The 14,023-nt window shown below is 38.1% G+C and overlaps 1 protein-coding gene across 5 annotated transcripts in view; it reads left to right on the forward strand.

Moving 5' to 3' along the window:
- gtdc1 (glycosyltransferase-like domain containing 1) overlaps window positions 1-14,023 on the forward strand; it is a 59,840-nt gene that overhangs the window by 2,037 nt on the left and 43,780 nt on the right. The window contains exon 2 of one of the 5 annotated variants that reach the window (XM_017469960.3): window positions 13,759-13,900. The exons of the other annotated variants lie outside the window; for them this stretch is intronic. The gene's annotated coding sequence lies outside the window, so the exon portion shown is untranslated. The remainder of the gene's footprint in view (window positions 1-13,758; window positions 13,901-14,023) is intronic. 5 annotated transcript variants of the gene reach the window in all.

The raw sequence follows: 14,023 nt of genomic DNA on the forward strand, positions 1-14,023 counted from the left end.
ATTCAAAGGTAGTCTCAGATGTGATCATGTTGTATACTTTATGGAAATCAGTCTGGTATTTTGCATTATGCAAATTGAAAGTGGGCTTAAACCTGTGTGCGTTTCTCACTATGACTCATACTGAGAGGATCAATATGACTTCTGAGTGTCCTGAAGGCAGGGTGCATCAAAAAAATCAACAGTCATTAAGACTGGCACACGTTCTTAAAAAGAATCGTCATGATGTTTGATGCAGACTAAGAAGTCATGTAAGTGCTTGTGCCACCAAGTTAGGTGCTTGGATAATGATAATGAGTCTTTATTGGTCACATATACATGTGCACAGTGCAATTCAGGAAGCTGGGGTCAGAGCGCAGGGTCAGCCATGATACAGTGCCCCTGGAGCAGAGATAGTCAAGGGCCTTGCTTAAAGGCCTAACAGTTCGAGAGAGGATTGAAAATTGCCGTGTCAGACACGAGTCAACGGTTTCTCCAGAGGTTAGACAAAACATCAATAAATGATTTTGAAGCTCCAGATTTGTTTAAATATTTGCAATGTTAAGGATCAAAGTTGTAGTCACTTCCTCTGTTATATTTATCTTAGTAAATAAATGGTGTGTACACCGTGTACATATTCACCGTTTGAATTTTTACAGAATAATAATAATAAAAAAAACTTTTCAAATGTTTATAATCTAGCTACTTTTAGTCTATGGAAGCACATTTTATATATTTATAATTTGTTGGGAAAATAAATTAATGTCACCTAATATATATATATATATATATATATATATATATATATATATATATATATATATATATATATATTTTTTTTTAAAAAGAAGAAATTATATGTCCTAAAAGTGACATTAGATTACTGCATTAAAAAAATCAGTAATATTTGATCATAAAAATAGTTTCAGTAGATGCGATTCAGTTAGATTCAGCGTTCTTGTCATTGAGCAGAGTTGAAATGGAAAGCCAGAAATGTAAAACAGCATTAAGTGTGTAGCGGAAAAGGAGATGATGTGTTCGGATGGTAGTTAAGTGCGAATGCCATGATGTGTGGACGTGAGACATGGATTAAAGTCATCAGTTAGTTGTGAGTTAGATGGACGCTGTTGTACGCGACGTCACTTTAGACTAAATACACATTTAATGGAACGTTAAAGCAGGGAAACCCTCAAAAGTACGAGAACTCTTTACGGTACACTACGCCGATGGCCTCATGATATTCATGTGTGTAATATTTTGTTTTGTAATCGTTCTGTTGTGTTCAATGTGAGAAACTAGAAGTACAGTGTCCCAGGTTGAATCATGCTTATTATGAATCAGGCCAAAATGGCAGGACTTTGTATGACAGTGGGTTTAAAATTTTTTATTTTTTTAATATGACTAAACATAAGCTCATGCCACGGACCATGCGCATTATGACGTGTTGCGCTGTAGCGTAGCGTTTTGTAGCACACACAGTATGCTATATTTTAATAAATGTTATGTCTCAAGTTATCCTTTGAAGATTCCAAAAAGAGTCGGTTCAGAGGTTCCAGGAACGTGAGAATCACATCTAAAGCTCTGGAGTCGATTTAAAGCACAGAAAATGACTCGCTTTGCGCAAGCACACGCCGAGTTAAATTCATTTCGCGTCCGAGTGTTTGAGTTACTGAGACAAGCAGTGGATGTTTATTTTGAGATTTATTTGTCTGGTCAGATTGAACAATTAGGGCTTGAAATTAGATCGGCGCAGAACCAATAGAAAGTGTACGGAATGCCGTCAGCTTGTGTCAGTTTGAGCGTCTGGTTTGTTCGACATGCGCACCTGATGATGATATTCTCATGCAGTGACAGATTATCTGATAAACGCCATTAATGTCGGTTGCATTGTAGTTAGTGATAGACGTGGTTAGCGAACTATGTAGGTTGCGAAGACGAGTTGGTGTATTAATATGTGTACTGGAAGAAATGACAGATAAATATCAGCAACAAACAACATTACTGTGGGAAAGCTGCAATGAGTTTATTCTCACATTTTCAGTAGGAAAAAAAAAATACTTTTCCAACCTCTATCAATTTATCTCATTCCAGTCTACCTTCTTGACATGGTGTGAGTAAAATCGTATTTTTTCATGCTTCACTGTAGAAGGTGTCCGAAAGGTCAGGAACCAATATTAAGTCTGTGTAGTTTCAGATTTGTTTCAGCTCACATTTATGGATACCCTGTACTTATAGTTAACTAGAGTGAGTGAGTGAGTAACTGAAGTGGAATCATCCCAGGGAAAATCCTTGTGGACACCTGACCATCACACTCGAATGTGTTCCTTCCCCAAACTGTTCCCGCAAAGTTGGAAGCACACAATTGTATAGAATGTGTGTGTAAGCTGTAGCTTTACAATTTCCCTTCACTGGAACTAAGGGGTCAAGTCCAAACCTGTTCCAGCATGACAGTGTCCCTGTGAACAAAGCAAACTCCCAAGACATTTGGGAAGGTTGGAGTGGAAGAACTCAAGTGTCCTACACTGAGCCCTGACCTCAACCCCACTGAACACCTTTGGGATGAACTGGAACACTGAATGCACCCCGACATCAGTGCCTGAGCTCACTAACACTCTTGTGAATGAATGAACACAAATCCCCACAGCCTTGCAGCAAAATCTAGTGGAAAGCCTTCCCAGAAGAGTGTAGGCAAAAGGGGGACTAAATCTGGAATGGGATGTTCAATAAGCACATGGTCAGGTGTGTACAGACTTTTGGCCATAGTGTATGTTTTGCTTTGTAGGTAGAATTGACTAATGTTGTTATGATTACAACTGTTACCATTGCTTTAGTTTCACGTTGATAATTTCAAGCATGGCATGGCGGTGCGGTGGGAAGTGGTTCTTCCACTTAGCTTTATGGTGAGATCCTGAGATCTCGGGTTACTGTATGTTTGGCGTTATGAATATTCTCTCCACGTTCATACGTAGATTCTTCTGACCTCCCAAAAACACGACAATAGGTGGATTGGCTGCACTTTGTTGCCCCAAAGTGTGATTGTGTATGTGATGTATTGGTGTCCCATCCAGGGTGTATTTCTGCCTTCCAGGGATGGGCTCTGGATCCACCACGACCCAGACCAGGATAAAGCATCTCCTGAACGAATGAAAAAGAATTTCAAGTTACATTTTAGTCTTAAAACAGACGCAATCTGAATAACTCTCTTATACCGCATGATCCATGCAGTCATGTGAAAATAAGTACAAAGTTTCAAATTTTAAAAAATATATATTTGGACAAGCAAACATTTGATCCTCTTTGAAACAGTGCGTATTAATAAAGGTGATGCACTCTGTCAGTTGACACACAAAGTTGACATTTTGTAGTAATTTTCACAATTTAAATGAACAAAAAACAGATCAGTCACATTGAGAAAACATAGTGTTCCCTTTGCTATTGTGGTGTGTGGCGTCATCATGCCAAGATCTAAAGTGTTCTTTAAGGCCTTAAGAAAAAGCATTATGGATGCCTATGAATCTGTCAAGGGATTGAAAAAGATCCCAAATTATTTGAAATACATCATTCCACTGTTAGGAAAATCATCTACAAGATTTCAAACAACTGTCAATTTGTCCAGGACTGTCTGTCCCAGCAAATTGAGCCCAAGAGCAGACTGTCTGATGCAAAAAGAAATCTCCCAAGAACCACAAAATTTCATCACAGGCCCTGCTAGTACAGTCCTGTGAAAAAGTATTTTTTCTTCTGTTTTTGTGTATATCTCATGCTAACTTGTTTCAGGAATGAAAACAAAATCTAAGACAAAACAAAGGCTGCCTGAGTAAACACACAATACAGTTTGTAAATGATAATGTTATTTATTGAAGCAAAAAAGTTGATACTAACTGGGCCTGTGTGAAAATGTGAGAAAATCTATGAAACTGCATTCATAATGGGGTTCAGCTGGACTAGACGCAACCAGGCCTGATTACTGCAAACACTGTTCAATCAAATCAACACTCAAATAGAACTTTTTCCAAACGGCATGACCTTATTTAAAAGGTCTTACCCAGTAACACACTATGCCAAAGTTGAAAGAAATTCCAGAACTGATGAGAAAGAAGCTGATTGAAATACATCAGTCTGCAAAGGTTTACAAAAGGCTCTGGGACTCCATAGAACCTCAGTGAAAGCCATTATTTCCAAATGGAAAAAAATCGGCACAGTAGAGAACCTTCCAAGATTCCTCCAAGAGCACAGCAACTGCTCATCCAGGAAGTCACAAAAGAGCCAAGGACAACATCAAAGGACCTATAGGCCTCTCATGCATCAATAAAGGTCATGATGTTCATGACAAAAATGGCATCCCTGGAAGAGTAGTGAGGTGAAATCCACTGCTAACCCAGAAGAACATTAAGGCTCGTCTGAATGTTGCCAAAACACACTTTGATGATCCTCAGACCTTTTGGGAGAATGTTCTGTGGATTGATGAGTCGAGAGTGGAACTGATTGGAAGACAGGGGTCCGATTACATCTGGCATAAACCAAACACAGAAGTCCACAAAAAGAACATAGCTACAGTCAATCATGGTGGAGGCAGTGTGATGGTGTGGGGATGCTTTGCTGCTTCAGGGCCTGGGCAACTTGTAATAATTGAGGGAAACATGAATTCTGCTCTCTACCAGAAAATCCTAAAGGAGAATGTCCGGGCTTCAGTCCGTAAGCTGAAACTCGAGCGCAACTGTATTAAGACAATGAGCCAAAGCACAGGAGTAAGTCCTAGTCCTAGAAGTAAGTGAAAGACAGATCTCCAGTTATCAGAAGCGTTTGATTGCAGTTATTGCTGCTAAAGGTGGCATAAACAGATTTTATGTTTAAGGGGCCAATTCAATTTATATACTTTTTCACAACAAATACTTTTTCACAGCAATGTAAGTCTTGCAGCTGTTGGTGTAAGAGTGCATGCTTCTACAATCAGAAAGAGATTGTAAAATTTGACCTGCTTGGGAGACGTGCCAGGAAAAAGCCTTTGCAAGACAACAGTTTGCCGATGAGCATATAGGCAAAAACCAGACCTTTTGGAATAATGTGCTCTGGACAGACGAATCAAAGATACAGTTGTTTGACCACAGTAACAGCAGACATGTTTAGTGCAGACCAAAGACAGCTTTTCCGAAGAAGCACCTCATACCAACTGTGAAGCACGGTGGTGGAAAAGTTATGGTTTGGGGTTGCTTCACTGCCTCAGGGACTGGACAGCGTGCATTCATTGATTCAACCATGAATTCTGCATCCTATCAAAGAGTGCTTCATGATAATGTGAAGCCACCAGTCTGAAAGTTTAAGTTGAACCGAAAGTGGACCTTTCAACAGGATAATTATTTTGATCACAAATCCACCAAGGAAGGGTTATGGAAGGGTCTAGTCAAAGCCCGGATCTGAATCCCATCGAAATGTTGTTGGGGGGGGGATTTGAAACGGGCAGTACGTGCAAGAAAACCCTGCAACTGAAAGAATACTGCATGGAAGAGTGGTCAAAAATTCCAGCAAACCGATATCAGAGACTGGTGGACAGTTACGTAAAACACCTACAAGAAATGATTTCTGCTAAAGGAGGCAATACTAGCTTCTGAGGCCAAGGGTGTACTTACTTTTTCCACAGAAGAATCACATCTATTGATATTCCTGTTTAATAAATGATTGAAAAAGCTCATTTTCATTAATAGGCACTGTTTCAAAGATGACCAAATCTTTTGCTTGTCCAAATATGTCAAAAACGCCAACAATTTCCTTGGGGTGTACTTATTTTTTCACATGACTGTACATTGCATATTATATTATATTATATTATATTGGGTGGGTTTTATGACAAAAATATACCATGATACTTGATAGCATTTGCTATTGCATGATACATGATATACTGTATGAATTTGTTGAAACCGGTAAACAGTAGTGTTGCATTTTTGAAAACTATACTCGAATAAAATTCTTTAAACTGCAAAGGATTTAAAAAAAATAAATAAAAAAAAAATCAAGTAATAAACTTTTTTTTTTTAATAAACTCATTGAAATGAATAATAAATAATAAAAAAATCCATTTATCTTAGTTTACGATTCTTTGAAAAAGTAACATCAGAAGCTACTTCCAGAGTTTATAAATGCTGTTAATATTTATTTAGTTATTTACTGCTCGGAAAGGTGTATTGCTACAAAATATTGATATTATGTGGTCATTTTGCACAGTCTTTTATAGGCTCAAATAGTCTACATTTAATCTTCCAAATTTGAAAGATATTATATATTGTTTAGAGAATAACTACATCTGTTTATTATATGCTTCACTATTGCACACTTTATGTAGACACTACCATTAATAGCTTAATGAATTGTGTGGCTTATCCGATTTTCTGAGATGTGTGTGTGTGTGAGATCCATATCCATGACCTCACTGATTGTGTAAGATATTTACGTTATGTTTAGAGGAGCAGTATAATGTTGAATAACTACCGACACCGGTGTTGTAGTGATATGTGTCATATTTTTGAAGCAGGCTGTTATGAAGGTCACAGACTAGCTCACTTTGTTTCCTGTGACATTTTCACTAAACAGCAAACATCACAACAAAGCTGCAATGCAAACTCTTGCATGATATTTGTCCCACATAATTCCTCTAACAGTGGCGGTCATGCGCCGACATCAAGTGCTCACTCAGTCCAGCATTAATGCCTTTTTGAGCTCATGCAGTCTGCACAGTAACCGCGTCTGGTTTGTTAACGTCAGTCATACATGTGCTGTTTAAATTATCATGGTCCTGGAAGCTTCACGTTTTATCTGTATGAGATTCGGCCTGGGTAAAATGATGATATAATATCAATAGTGTGATAAATTATGTCACAATTATGCTTTTCGGAGATCTTGAAGGTTAGGGCTGGACAACATGATGGTATAATATTGTTATCGTGATAAATTATGTCACAGTATGATTTTCGGAGATATCGAAGTTTAGGGCCGGACGATATGATGCTGTAATATCGTTATATTGTGATCAGTTATGTCACAATATACTTTACCGAGATATCGCAGGTTAGGGGTGGACGATATCACACTATAATATCAATATATCATGATAAATTTTGTCACAGTGCAATTTTCTGAGATATTGTGATTGTTGTTTAACTGTAAATGTAATTGTCAATTTAAACTGCATCTGATTTAACTTAAAAATGTCATACTGAATGCTTAAAATTCTAAATGTTTATAAAAAACGTATAGATTTGTCATGTTTTTTCTTTCTTTCCAGTGTTAAATATGAAATTTTTGTGCATTTCGTACAGTCCCATGGTTGAAAACGGTTACTACAGTAGAGTTAGCGTATATACATATAAAGTGAGTGTGGCTTGTTCATCGTGTCCAGAATGTCACTTCACTGGATATTAATTTCTTGTTTGTAGAATTGTTGTATAAAAGCAACATCGCACTCGCAGTCGCTGGTTTATACTGAAGATCGGGCGATATTATGAACATAACCTTTATCAAAGAAATGTCCGCTAGTATCGCGATATGATACGATATACCACCCAATCCTTTATGAGACGACGCAACAGCAAAACCAAAAACACCAAATATTAAATAATAATAAAAAAAAGAGGGTTTGGTCCACTTTAGCTATGACATATCCTACACTTTAAAGAAATGAGAAGTCACGTGTTTAACACAAATATAAACAGATTTGACGTTTTAGTGTTTGGGAAGCGTTAACGTTAAACTGATATTTAATACCTTGCGTTATAGCACCTTCCCCAATCCATACCCCACCCAGCATGGTTTGTCCAAATCAGATTGGATTTCCTGATTGCTGCCGTGCACGTCTGCTCTTCTGCGAGTGTGTGGTGATTAGCATGTACGTGTTAGTATGTAATTACAGCTCTGCTCTCCTTCAATAGCTCCTCTTTGATGATTAGCGTTCACACAAAGCCTCTGATGTAGTGAACGGCGACGCGACGACTCTTTTCTCGGCACTTCGCTCCGCTTGAGCGCTTAATCCGTGGAAAATGTGAGCTTTTCCGTGCTCTTATAATGCGAGATCAAAAGAGTTTGGAAACACGCCGTGTGCCCTTCGTTCGGCGCATTGAACCCGGCAGAAATGTCAGCGTCAGTCTGAATGAGAGGGTTTCAGGAACAAATTACTCAACGCTTTTTTAAAATATATTTAAAAAAAAAAAAAAACGGGGCTTACAGTACTGTTTTAGCTGATTGAGATGCCACTCAACATGGCTTGTGGTCGAAGACATGACGTTTTAGCAGCATTGATGAAACCAGTGTGTGTGCAGCCCTGACGTCACCGTTGTAGAAAAGTTTTCTTGACCTATTTCTATCAACCTCATTGAAAGCATTCTGCCTCGCCACAACTGTAGAGAGAAATGAGTTTTGGTGAATTGGAATCTAAATTAAGAGGAAAGATCGGTACTTCATCTAGGTACCGTCACACAAAACCTTATGAATTCTCAGTTCTGCTACAGTTTTGAGTAAATCCGTGCCTGCACCCGTGTTTCCCCTTCCATGCTTTTCATTTTATTTCAGGGTTAAAAGTGTGTGTCCTCTGATGCATCTGTGCAGGTTATTACACAAACCAAAGTAAAAGCAGAAATTGCAATGTCACGTATTTCACTTTCACGCCATCACACACACACAAAACTCCTTTGTTTAAACGTACACGCATTCCTAATCAGACATTATTCACCTTCTTCATTAATAGTTATAGCTATAGTCAAGCTTGATAACCAGCATGATAACCATCGCTATTTCGAAATATAAAATGAACACTTGTAATTTTAAGAAGTTTTTAGGAGAGCCTTTTTAAAAAAAATAATAATAATAATAAAAAAATGTATACAAATTTCTGTAAAAGTTTTTTTTTTTTAATATCATGTTAGCACGACAGCCGATAACCCGCACAGTAAAACTTTTACTTTATGTAATTAATAAAACCTGACGATGTGTGCTGTCAAAGGAAAATAACCAACGACAGTGTACTAAAGTCACTGACTACGTTTACATGGACGGCAATGATCTAATTATTGACCTTATTCTGAATAAGGCAATATTCTGATTAAGATGTTTACATGAGTCGCTTTTAGAATACTCCTTTCATGTTCCCGTTTTACACGTTATAGAACATAGATCGATTAACGGCACACGTCATTACGTCCCCACGCCACGCCGTCTGACGTTCCCTCCAGAATTTCACATATCGACATGCAGTTGGTCTTCGTTATGGTACCTTATACGTATCGGGTGTTTCAGTTTTAATTTTACGAAAGCTTCAAGTGCAGTTAAATATTTGTCATGCTATACGTGCTAATAGAAGTCTGCTTGAAGCCGTGGGCTGCGTCCCAAACCGCGTACTTACCTACTGTATAGTAGCTGAGATACATGTATTTCACCTACTATATAGCAAGTAAGTACACGGTTTGGGATGCAGCCGTGCTCTCTCGTTTGCCGTCAGACGGTTGAGCACTGCCGTGTGTATACGTGTCCTGTCGCAAAATCGCACGATGTTAACAGTGTGATTAAGGTGTGTAAAGCACATCGATAAACTGAAACAGGAGTACTCCACATGTCTTAATTCGATTTGTGTTTACTTCGCGTATGATTTTAGTCAGATTAAGGTCATCAATAATCGCTGTTTACATGCTAGTTTCTTAATCGGAGTATCGTCTTAATCGGGTTAATATCGGATTATTACTGTCCATGTAAACGTACTGAATGTTACGTCCCCAAATTGATTCTTTTCCTTTATCAGAACACCCCGAAGTGGGTTATTCCTCTTATACCACAGCAACATGACAAAGATTTCAGTTTTAATGTAATTTATTGAAAAATAAATGTAATACTTTTTTATTTATTATTTTTTTTTTATATTCTGTGCATAGGTAAATATAATGTTATAAAACATCCACGGATCAAGTTATCACCTTCGTGCTTAACACAGTCCCTCCAGGATTTTGCGATCGCAGAAATTAACACCAAATCAAGCAAACTCGGAGGAGCTCGCAAATTTTCTAAATTACCCCAGATTCTCAGAAGATTTGGGCCGAGACACGCCATGTGACGTCATCACAAAACGCACTCAGTCGAAGCCGTCTTCGTTTCACGTGTTTTGTATGTGAGTACAGCTAAAAGGTCTCATTTACCAACAAACATCACTGCGAAAGTGCAATTGAAATTTCGCCAATTCAAGTAGTTTAAAAAAAAAAAAAAAAAACTCTGAAAATTGCATAACAGATTATGAAAAAAGCAGCAGCAAAATAAAGCATTTTGAGCCGCAACAATCACAAAAAATTAAAATAACAAAATCCTGTACGGCCTGGTAGTATAGTAACCTGAAGCAGTCGTTCCTTCTCTTTCTCTTGAGGTTAATAACAACTAATTCTAAACAATGTTTTTTTTTTAAAGTTTTTTTTTTTTTTTTTTTTTTTAAATCGGCTTGTTCGTTAGGTTTCGATGACGTGGAGCGTCCGCCCTTTCACAAGGCCCTGTGAAATAGTATATTGGAATGAGCGCATTAAATATAAACCTCCAGTCACCTGCCGCGATGGAAAACGAATCAGCCCCCGACCAATCGGAGTCGAGAATTCACCAGCGCTGTGGAATGAAGCTATTAAAAATGAGCTCATCACATGAACGTGCCACACTGATGCACTCTGAGTGCTGTTAGGTGTGATTCGTGTCTTGAAATATTTTGTTATGAAACGTACTGTTTCTCGGTTTAGTATTGCTAGTATTAATTGTGATTGAACACATTATGTTGGGAAACGGATTATCCAGCACACAGGGTGCTTTAAGCGCGCTCAAGTGTGTGTGTGTATGTGTGTGTGTGTGTGTGTGTTTTACTTCTCCTTATTCTTCAAGTGTAATTTTGCGTTATGAGCCTCTGCTTCACTCGGCCGCTCTCTCTCCCTGGCGGGGGAGTGTTTAATCAGATCTATCGTTCAAGCTGGATTAACCCTCCAGAAAGACCATATCACTTTAGGCCTCCTCAAACCTTATCACACTCTATTGTGGATGATGAGACACACACACACACACACACAGAGACGAAAGACATCTATGGATGGCTGGAGGCTGCGAAAATGAGGTGTCAAGCGCTAGCTGGCATGCTTCAGTGCGCCATGTTTATTTATTTATTATTTTTTTGAACGCTTGTCGTTGGGCAGTGCCACGCTCGCCGTACTGCTTATAGAGCACCGACACACTCGCTCCCGCTGATAGGTTTAATCAGGAACGATCGGCGCAGATCATGCGATGCCCGCCCTGTATGTGCGTCAGCCACATTCTTAGAGATTTTCCACCCATGAGGCTCCGACTGTCAAAAGCGTACCATCTTCCCCTTGTATTCCCAGAAAGAGATCAAATCTTCCAGAGCACCTCGTCTCCGGACTATTTACATAGGTCAGATGTCACGTCAGAGCAATTGATGTTCCTAATATATCAGATGAATCAGGTCGTATAGCAATATAATCACAGCTTTTTATATGGGAGTGTTTGTGTACAGTGCCTTTCTCACACTCCAGTTTAGTCCAACTGTCTAGTCCATACAGACACATGACTCCTTTTTACAGGCATTTTTGTTTGTTGAGGCTGTGTGATACGATGGTGCGACGCTGATATCTGGATAAATAACGTCATGACACATCTTTACATTCAGACCGTAGATGTCGTAGATCAGCGCTTAAATTAGACCGAATGAGAGACAGGGCGATTTTGCCCTAAGCGAGGACTAGCTTTTTTTTTTTTAAGAGCATCATCATTCTCTCTCGTGAGAGTGTAACACGTGCTAACTGGCCATAATTTAATGAAATGAAAAAAGATGTGGCTTGGCACGATACCGATAAAGCGCAAAGTGCTTAGTTCTGACACTGGAGACTCCTTACAAAACTGTTCAATGCCTCATAACAGAAAACGTCACCATATTAGTGAAGATTTAAAATAAAAAATTGTACGGGCGTCCACGCAAAACAAAACGGTTTCAATTCATAAGGTAACGGCTTGGCGGTTAAGGCTCTGGGTTACTGATCGGAAGGTCGGGAGTTCAAGCCCCAGCACTGCCAAGCTGCCACTGTTAGGCCCTTGAGCAAGGCCCTTAACCCTCTCTGCTCCAGGGGCGCTGTATCATGGCTGACCCTGCGCTCTGACCCCAGCTTCCTGACATGCTGGGGTATGTGAAGAAAATAATTTCACTGTGCATATGTATATGTGATTAATAAAGACTCATTATCATTATCATTATATCACATCAGGATATTTCCGGATTTACGATGTACAGTGTGATCCAAATCTGGGATTTTTGTTCTTCGTTTAAAATAAACAGGATTTTGAAATATTAAAAAACGGAGAAAGTAAATTTTCAGTATCTCGAATATGCGTTTAATATTCACAATTTTGCAATATTTCTAGGTCTTTATTGAAATGTATACAAACGTATGATATCGAGCGGGTTAACTGCTTCGAACAAAAGCTGGGATTTTCCTCATGTCTAATCTCTTCTACGTGTTCAGACGACGCGCCGATGGATTTGAACCGAAACGGATCCGAGGTTTTTGCACAAACCGTGTGGCGTCCATGCCAGCTCGAGCGCACACCGTCATTAAAGCAAAACGGCCACGTAGCAAATACTAAGAAACTCTGACGCTCTTGTAAATATTTCGAAGATTCTACTTTTCGCTAAAGTTGTTGTCAGTAATAGAATTTCTAATGAAAGTTGTTGGATTCAATTAGGAAAGAAGGCAAAATAGAAGCATTTTCATTCGTGCTGTCAGCCTTTTGGACCTCACCATATACCAAATGCAGAATAGTCGTACTGAAAAAAAAAATACAAACCTTTAGAAATTTTGAGTTTGAGGACACATTAATTTGTGCACAAAAATGAATGAAAAATATGTAGAAATCTGTTTTAAACTGTAACATTTTACACATTTAATGCATGAAAACAATAGAACATTATCAAATGGGCTTCCTGGGTTTGGAATTGTTTTATTTTTATATATATATAGATGTGTGTATATATGTGTATATATATATATATATATATATATATATATATATATATATATATATATATATATATATATATATATATATATATGTATGTGTATATATAAATATATATGTGTGTGTGTGTATATGTATGTATGTATGTATATATATATATATATATATGTATGTGTATATATATATATATATATATATATATATATATATATATATATATATATATATATATATATATATGTGTGTATATATGTATGTATGTATATTATATAGATGTTTCTATCTCTCCATCTCATCTCGGAAAAGTCATTAATCATGATATCGATATCTCACCTTCATTGGCCAACCAGCATTCATGTTATCTGAGTGTGAGACAAATGAAAACATTTAAATTAATGAGTCAAATGAAAATGTTTAAATGACTAAATTATCGAATTGAGAATTGAATTTTTTTTTCTCTAGAGGAACGTGTAGAGGAAGTATAGACTTCACTTGATCACTGAATGAAATGATTATATAGCAAACTGATTCATGTTTGTGACACCTATTTGCACTAAACAGTGCAAAAATAAATAATTAAGCTTTTCATCTGACTCACCCTCGCATACAATATTCCACACACCGATACAGTAGCGGATTTATTACGCTGAATGTAAAGGCTATAGAGATGAGTGTTATAACTGTGTTTGAATATCACAGACTCTCGAGTTTTAGTCTTGCTCTCACCCTTGAGTTTTTATTCTTACGTTAAAGTGATGGGAGTGGTTGTGCTGAGGCAATCGTTAAAGAGAAGTTCAGAAATGATTCAGCAACCCATGGTGAGGCATGATGCTGCTGCTTTAGATGCCTTGAGTTCTGGTACCGCGGGGTTTCCCTCTCGCATCACCGTGTGTGGGTAAGAGCTCTGACGTTAACCCCTCACTTTCCTCTCTCCATTTTGAGGTCTTAACGTTCTCTCTGGCCTACCTGTGTAAGATGGAGGGCTTGAGTTAAAGGTAAATGCGTGGTGTAAGTGGGG

Source organism: Ictalurus punctatus, chromosome 6 (genome assembly GCF_001660625.3).
Source record: "Ictalurus punctatus breed USDA103 chromosome 6, Coco_2.0, whole genome shotgun sequence".
NCBI classification, from domain to species: domain Eukaryota; kingdom Metazoa; phylum Chordata; class Actinopteri; order Siluriformes; family Ictaluridae; genus Ictalurus; species Ictalurus punctatus.